This window comes from Ranitomeya variabilis, chromosome 5 (assembly GCF_051348905.1).
Source record: "Ranitomeya variabilis isolate aRanVar5 chromosome 5, aRanVar5.hap1, whole genome shotgun sequence".
NCBI classification, from domain to species: domain Eukaryota; kingdom Metazoa; phylum Chordata; class Amphibia; order Anura; family Dendrobatidae; genus Ranitomeya; species Ranitomeya variabilis.
In genome coordinates this window covers 158,999,553-159,008,560 of record NC_135236.1, presented here as the reverse complement: position 1 = coordinate 159,008,560, position 9,008 = coordinate 158,999,553, and the positions used below count along the sequence as shown (strand labels likewise).

The 9,008-nt window shown below is 41.2% G+C and overlaps 2 long non-coding RNA genes across 2 annotated transcripts; both read left to right on the top strand.

Annotated features, from left to right (window-relative positions):
• The first annotated feature begins 609 nt into the window (after positions 1 to 609).
• On the top strand, positions 610 to 1,230 carry LOC143773486 (uncharacterized). The gene is made up of 4 exons (XR_013215200.1): positions 610 to 748; positions 821 to 907; positions 993 to 1,071; positions 1,155 to 1,230. It is a non-coding gene; the product is annotated as an uncharacterized LOC143773486 (long non-coding RNA).
• Positions 1,231 to 6,093: 4,863 nt separating this feature from the next.
• LOC143773485 (uncharacterized) lies at positions 6,094 to 6,714 on the top strand. Its single transcript, XR_013215199.1, has 4 exons — positions 6,094 to 6,232; positions 6,305 to 6,391; positions 6,477 to 6,555; positions 6,639 to 6,714. It is a non-coding gene; the product is annotated as an uncharacterized LOC143773485 (long non-coding RNA).
• Positions 6,715 to 9,008: the final 2,294 nt, after the last annotated feature.

The window sequence follows — 9,008 nt, the reverse complement described above, 5'->3', positions numbered from 1 at the left end:
TACAATATTACGTTTATGATTTATTATATCCAGCTCTGTTTATATTAATTTCATTTTTTTATTATTATTTTTATGGTTTGGACCCCTACAATATTATATTATGTTTATGATTTATTATAATCATCCAATGTATTTTACGTTCCAGCTCTGTTTGTATTTTTTTCCCACTTACTCCCACAATTATATATGTTTTACATGTTCGCTCTATGTATACCATCTTCATAATTATCCCATATCCCAAAAATGTCTACCATCAACATTACCTTAAGCATTGCCATGTTCTGGACTTCTTTTCGTCTACATGACCACAGCCACCACCTGGATGATTATGACTGTTTTCATTACTTCTTCCTCCCTAACATATCCAGTAGCAGACGGAAAGGTTCATGTTACATGTATATGATTTTACTTATTTGCCCAAATCTACCAAACACTTTATTATCCCCTCCTTTTCTCTTTGACACTACCGCAGCCAACACCATCTATACAACAGGGACGCTCACCGCTAACTGTGCAAGCGCCGACATTCCTCATTATCCCTGCCTTTAGGGACACTGCGCAGATGCCGACGTTGCCCGGCAACTCCTAAAACAAACCTAGATTACCGCACAGCGCATGCGTCTACAGGCTTTCCCACTTCCGGTCACCTGACCCATGAGCGCTATTTATGAGCGCTCAGCCTGCTCTCCTCCAGGCGTCCCATTGCTAAGGCACGGCTGTGCCAGCACCCTCACAAATCGATCCGCATGTAAGTACACCCCGGGGCTACAAACAAATCTTGCCCATTACAATTTAGTTATTATGGTAAACTCTTTTATAGTGGCATCTACACAACCCGGACTCTGGGCTCACACAGCTCCAGTGTTGCGCTAGACCCGAGACGGCGCACCTACTATTTTTGACCGGTGTAAGTACACTTTAATGCCACAGCTATATATATTACCTATGATGTTAGGTCACTTACCGTCATACATTCGATTCCCCCTTTTTAGTGGCATCTACATTGTCTGGGCTCATATAGCTCCAGGACTGCGCTTCATCAAAGGGAGCGTACCCACCATATTTGCTGGTGTAAGTAGACACCTCTGTCCCTGTTTTATATATATTTCTATTGTGTCACATGACTTACTTTCATACATTTAATCCCACTTTAGTGGCATCTACACAACTAGGGCTCATTCAGCTCTGTGCACCTCATCCAATGAGAGCGCACCCACCACATTGCCTGGTGTAAGTATACACCTCTGTCTCCTACATATGTGGCCCATTTCGTCATTTTAATTCTTTCCATGTATTGAATCCTATTACAGTGGCTTCCACATTATTTGGGCTCATACAGCTCTAACATTTGTCTAAAAGAGGACACACTTATCACTTGGACTGGTGCAGTTTACGATCAGGGGTGATTATGCCTTTTTACTTCCATATCACGCACCACCACTGATATAGAGTCACACACTCCTCTGGCCACATTACACCTCTATCCTAGTAGCCCTGTGTACATGGCCCCCGCAATATTACGGGATAGCCCCCCTAAAACCGCAACATGACGTAGGACTCACTATGACTAACTCTCACCAGGTTATCCAGATTTTGACCCCGATTGATCCAGGACGCTGGAGCATTATTCAGTGACACATTAACACTACGGTATGTCTCTTTTCTCTTCTAGAATCTGTAGCTCTTGTCTTCTAACCCATAGCTTATTAGACCTCAAATAGATCTAGGAGGTCGTTTCGTGAGTACATCTATCTCTCTCTCATGTCCCCTATAGTTGTCCCAATTTGATTGAAGGACCCCGTCAGAGGCCACTCTGACATGACCTCTACTCCCTATGATGCTTGATATACTGTATATCATATTTTTGTAAATATTATAAATATTGTGTCCATACTATATGTCTTATGTATATTTGTTTTTCATCTCTTCTAGCGACACAGTGATCAAGGCCATAGAGTGGCCGAAACGTCAATTATACTTGTCGCCTCTTCATTTATAATAAAATACACATGATTTTGAAGCATAAATCTTGTTGCAAAGTGTGCAGTGATTTGAGACTTTTATGTGTTGTTGGGATTACTTCCCGTTCACTAGCACCTTACCTCCCGTGATCGTGTGCTAGCCATCTCTATACTTGTACATTGAACTATTTTTTGGCTTTAAGCACCGATAGAACCAATGTCAGCAGAAACTTATGCCTACGATGACGCCACGGGGTCCACAATTTTATCAAGAATAAGGAAAGGTACCGATTTTCTTCACGTACCCAGTAAGGACATCAAAACAAGGGACTGGGAAAGAGAGAAGAAGAAACTCATCTCCTTTGACTTACACTGTGCCACCCTCGGCGAGTACCATAGACAAGGCAAGATTCCTCGTGGCTTACGTAGCCACCTACGACCTACACTCTTCTCAGAGAATGACCAATATTGCGCCACCTTTCAAAAGATTTTGAACAAATGTTCCTTGGACATTATTCTACTTACAATCGAATACCTGCAAGAAGCAATTAAGGAGACGGAGGTGAAGATTACTAACATTGAAACCCAACTCACCACGACTCTGAGTGATACTGAATTTACCACACTCAAAAATAAGGTTGACTCTATACTATCCGCACACCAAAAAAATCTGGAAGAAAGGAAACGTGCGAAGTTTCAAAGAGACACAGAGGACTATTTAAATAATCGTGTGTATAAATGGGAGGACCCAATCCCCAGACGACAACGGACAAGATTCCGCCGACCAGCAGGAGGCAACCATCCCTCAGGGGGCTCCTCGGCTGCAGGGGACTCGTCACCAGGCTCAGGCAGCGACGCTGGTGGTCCTCACACCACGAGATCCTCGGCTTTTTTAGGAACAAACGCACGCCAATACGGAGGGCAAAGAAAAAAGGACGCAGATCATCAGATGACACTCCGGTCCAAGGTAGGGGTCCAAACAATGTAATTAATATTTCTGACTATTCTCTTTCTCCCACTGAACTTAAGGTACTTAATATGGGCCTGTCCTTTTGCCCCACTCCTAAGTGGGATTCTTTCCAACTTGAGAAGGATCTTCATCGCTTCTATAGAAATATCAGACTTAAAGTTCACTTCGACACCGCCTCCCAATCCAGCACCAACACATTAGGCGTAGTACCTAACCGTGGCGCAGATCCCAAGATCACCATAGGGACCCTGGGATTACGTAACCCGAGCAACTTCATGCCACCTAAATCCAATCATGCGGTTGAGACATTCATCAACCTCCTGGATAGGGACATTAAACAGACCATCCATGACCATCGCCTTGGCTTCCTCCCTGTCCGCCACAACCTCAACTCTATTGAGAAACAAGCCCTGGAATCTCTCAGGGACAACAAAAACATTGTCATAAAACCGGCGGACAAGGGGGGTGCCATTGTGATCATGAACAGGAGCCACTATGTATCAGAAATTAAAAGACAACTGTCTGATACCAACACATACAGGAGGATACAGAATGATCCCACATTCACCATTCGACACAAAATCACGTCAATCCTGGATAGACACATTGACCTTAAGACCATTGACAATAAAACAAGGACGTATTTAATAAACCACCATCCGGTCACACCAGTGATATACATACTCCCCAAAATACACAAAAACCTTCAAAACCCACCAGGCCGCCCGATTGTTGCCTCCACGGAATCTATCCTTAACCCTCTTTCAATCTTTTTGGAGAAAATTCTTACACCATACACTCGGAACACCAAATCTTTTCTCTTAGACACAGGAGACTTCTTACAAAAACTACATGCCATTAACCAGGTCCCGCCTGACAGCATCCTGTGTACCATGGATGTAAATAGCCTGTACACATCGATCACCCACGACAAGGGCATTGATGCTGTAAGGCTTACCCTAGAGGAGGCTGAGATTGACAGTGGAGCACAACAGCTGTGCCTAGAACTCCTGAACCTTGTCTTGAGGGAGAATTATTTCCTCTTTGAGGATGATTTCTATGTACAATGCTGCGGGACCGCTATGGGGTCCAACGTAGCTCCAGCGTATGCCAACTTGTACATGGATCGATTTGAAAGGGACCATATTTATTGTAACACCACCTTTCAGGACCAGGCATTAGCCTGGTACCGTTATATTGATGACATTTTTTGCATTTGGCGAGGGGACCAGAAAAGTCTTTTGGAATTCTATAATCACATAAATTCCATCAGACCCGAACTATCATTCACTATCACCTACCAGATGGATACGGTCGCATTTCTAGACACGAAAGTCATCAAGGATCATTTGGGCACCTTAAGCACTGACATCTACATCAAACCCACAGACTGCAACAGCTTACTTCTATATAGCAGCTGTCACCCTAGAGCCACCAAAAACAGCCTCCCTAGGTCCCAATTCAAGAGGGTCTCCAGGATAGTCTCTGACCCCACCACAAGAGAAACGAGACTGAATGAAATGTCGAAGAAATTCAGGGCCCGTGATTATCCAGTACAACTACTGGAAACTGAATCCACGAGAGCACTTAATGAAAACACAACCATTTCAACTGTGACTAACAAAATTCCTAGGATACCATTTGTCCACTATCATCACCCCTCCATGCTTAGGGTCCACAACCTCATTCGGAGACACTGGCCCCTTTTGCATAGGGCATACCCTAACATCAACAGCTTCAGTAACCCTCCATTGATGTGTACAAGACGTCCTAAAAACATCAGAGACAGGGTAGTCCGAGCTGACCTAGGACCAGGAAGGATGTTGGGTACCAGAACCTTGAGTGGTCAGACAAGAACAGGCACATTTCCTTGCCTCAGTTGTATGTGCTGCTCCAACATAATTAAAGGAAATGAAGTGGTTCACCCAAGAACGGGCAAATCATATCTGATAAAGGATTACTACACCTGCGAGTCGAATTTTGTGGTCTACGTTGTCAAATGTCCCTGTGGCCTATTATATGTAGGTGAAACAACCCAGGCCATCAGGGACCGAATTTCTGCTCATAAATCCACTATCAGGTGCGAGAAAACGTGGTTGCCCCTACCAGCACACTTCAAGGAGGCCAAACACAATGTAGCCCAACTTAGATTTCAGGTCATTGAAAGGGTCACCAGACCAAGGAGGGGTGGTAACCATATCCAAATGTTGAAGCAGCGAGAAACATATTGGATATACACTCTCGACACACTCCACCCTAAAGGCCTTAACCGCGATTTAGATTGGCTAGTCTAATACCTTGTCTTTTTTCCGTAGATGAACTAATTCTTCCTAACCTACGTACTCTTGCAACTATCTCTGACTGGGTAAGACTGAACTTCAGATTACTCCTCTTTGTCTTTCCCCCTTTTTTTCCCCCCCTTTTTATTCTTTCATTTATTTCTTATTTTATGGTTTGGACTCCTACAGATTTATTATATTCATCCCATATATGTTACGTTCCAGCTCTGTTTATATTAACTTCATACTTCATTATTTTTATGGTTTGGACTCCTACAATATTATGTTTATGATTTATTATATCCAGCTCTGTTTATATTAATTTCATTTTTTTATTATTATTTTTATGGTTTGGACCCCTACAATATTATATTATGTTTATGATTTATTATAATCATCCAATGTATTTTACGTTCCAGCTCTGTTTGTATTTTTTTCCCACTTACTCCCACAATTATATATGTTTTACATGTTCGCTCTATGTATACCATCTTCATAATTATCCCATATCCCAAAAATGTCTACCATCAACATTACCTTAAGCATTGCCATGTTCTGGACTTCTTTTCGTCTACATGACCACAGCCACCACCTGGATGATTATGACTGTTTTCATTACTTCTTCCTCCCTAACATATCCAGTAGCAGACGGAAAGGTTCATGTTACATGTATATGATTTTACTTATTTGCCCAAATCTACCAAACACTTTATTATCCCCTCCTTTTCTCTTTGACACTACCGCAGCCAACACCATCTATACAACAGGGACGCTCACCGCTAACTGTGCAAGCGCCGACATTCCTCATTATCCCTGCCTTTAGGGACACTGCGCAGATGCCGACGTTGCCCGGCAACTCCTAAAACAAACCTAGATTACCGCACAGCGCATGCGTCTACAGGCTTTCCCACTTCCGGTCACCTGACCCATGAGCGCTATTTATGAGCGCTCAGCCTGCTCTCCTCCAGGCGTCCCATTGCTAAGGCACGGCTGTGCCAGCACCCTCACAAATCGATCCGCATGTAAGTACACCCCGGGGCTACAAACAAATCTTGCCCATTACAATTTAGTTATTATGGTAAACTCTTTTATAGTGGCATCTACACAACCCGGACTCTGGGCTCACACAGCTCCAGTGTTGCGCTAGACCCGAGACGGCGCACCTACTATTTTTGACCGGTGTAAGTACACTTTAATGCCACAGCTATATATATTACCTATGATGTTAGGTCACTTACCGTCATACATTCGATTCCCCCTTTTTAGTGGCATCTACATTGTCTGGGCTCATATAGCTCCAGGACTGCGCTTCATCAAAGGGAGCGTACCCACCATATTTGCTGGTGTAAGTAGACACCTCTGTCCCTGTTTTATATATATTTCTATTGTGTCACATGACTTACTTTCATACATTTAATCCCACTTTAGTGGCATCTACACAACTAGGGCTCATTCAGCTCTGTGCACCTCATCCAATGAGAGCGCACCCACCACATTGCCTGGTGTAAGTATACACCTCTGTCTCCTACATATGTGGCCCATTTCGTCATTTTAATTCTTTCCATGTATTGAATCCTATTACAGTGGCTTCCACATTATTTGGGCTCATACAGCTCTAACATTTGTCTAAAAGAGGACACACTTATCACTTGGACTGGTGCAGTTTACGATCAGGGGTGATTATGCCTTTTTACTTCCATATCACGCACCACCACTGATATAGAGTCACACACTCCTCTGGCCACATTACACCTCTATCCTAGTAGCCCTGTGTACATGGCCCCCGCAATATTACGGGATAGCCCCCCTAAAACCGCAACATGACGTAGGACTCACTATGACTAACTCTCACCAGGTTATCCAGATTTTGACCCCGATTGATCCAGGACGCTGGAGCATTATTCAGTGACACATTAACACTACGGTATGTCTCTTTTCTCTTCTAGAATCTGTAGCTCTTGTCTTCTAACCCATAGCTTATTAGACCTCAAATAGATCTAGGAGGTCGTTTCGTGAGTACATCTATCTCTCTCTCATGTCCCCTATAGTTGTCCCAATTTGATTGAAGGACCCCGTCAGAGGCCACTCTGACATGACCTCTACTCCCTATGATGCTTGATATACTGTATATCATATTTTTGTAAATATTGTAAATATTGTGTCCATACTATATGTCTTATGTATATTTGTTTTTCATCTCTTCTAGCGACACAGTGATCAAGGCCATAGAGTGGCCGAAACGTCAATTATACTTGTCGCCTCTTCATTTATAATAAAATACACATGATTTTGAAGCATAAATCTTGTTGCAAAGTGTGCAGTGATTTGAGACTTTCACATATTTTTAATCTATATGTCAAAAATTGTACTACATTCTCCTGAAAGTTGTATCCTAAAGAGAAATAAGTTCAGAGCTAAATAAAAGTGAAAAAATAACGATTTGTTATTTACATGTTAAATGTTTGTTAATATAACACATTTTCAGACATGTTTCAAACATGACTGCTTTTCATCATCAGCAATGGCAAAGGTGAATAGCACAGATTAAAAGGTAGTATACACCAACCACACTAATGAGAAAAGTCAGTATGGTTGGTTGTCATTATTTTTTATAATGTGTCCCATTCTCTTAGGCAATAGCAATGACTCTAAGAGCACTGATGCTCGAAACGCGTGTTCTACCAACAACTATTTGAAAATATAAAGGATAAAATGTTGTGGTTTTAGATTTTTTTTACGCTGGATTCAATGGTCTTTAGGATAATGCATTGTCCTGATTGTCCACCAAATAATCTGTGCACAGGGATGTAACTATTTGGTGTGGTGGTTGCAATCACATCCGGACCCAGGAGAGTAGGGGGGTCCCAAAGGTCCCTTTGCCCCATATGAAAAGACTATTACTATTAAAAACCTGTGATAGTTGTGGACCCCATTGCAGATATTACATTGGGGCCTGTCTGTGCACCTCAACAGTTGATGCTCTTGAAAGTGAAATGCCAAGGATGAGCATGTCTTGTTAAAAGGGTTTTATAATTAAAATAAATATATTTTTAACTTTAATTTTTTAAATCTTTAATATATTATTATGTTATATAGTTTTCATAAGGGTAAATGCTTAGTTTTTATCATTTTCCTCAGCTGGAGACGAGAACATTAACACTACAAAGAGAATAGCAGATTGATTTTAACATTTCAATATGTTCAGTTTAGTAATTCTCCACCAGTTTCTCTCTTATTGGAGGTCTATCATGACTGGATCTGTCCGTCTATGACTAGAGTGTATATGAAAAAATTCCATGTCACATTGATGAGATGAAGTTTTCAACTCTAAGGTGTGCTATTATTTCAGCAATCCCTAGCTAATGCTTGTATGGCTATAACGTTAACATTTAATTGGTGTTTTGCTACAGAGAAATTCATGTGAGAACACTTGTTTTTCCAATGTGGACTTTCATGATATTTTTTTAAATCATATATCAGTCATAAAATATATATATATATATATATATATATATATATATATATATATATATATATTTCCCTGGAGAAACTTTCTTTTAGAACAGAAGTATATAATTGAAAATGAATGTTATTTAGATTTTATTGTTTTTTTTACTCAGTCTATGCTCTAAGGAATATATTTATATACCATTAACAATTCTATTGTTAACATGACTAATCCTTCTATATTATTTCAAAACACTCTTTTTCAGTGATTGCTTTGTATCTTCGTTCATACTGCACCCACACACACAAATGATACACCATTTGAAAGGTGCCCCGTTCAGCAAGGAAATT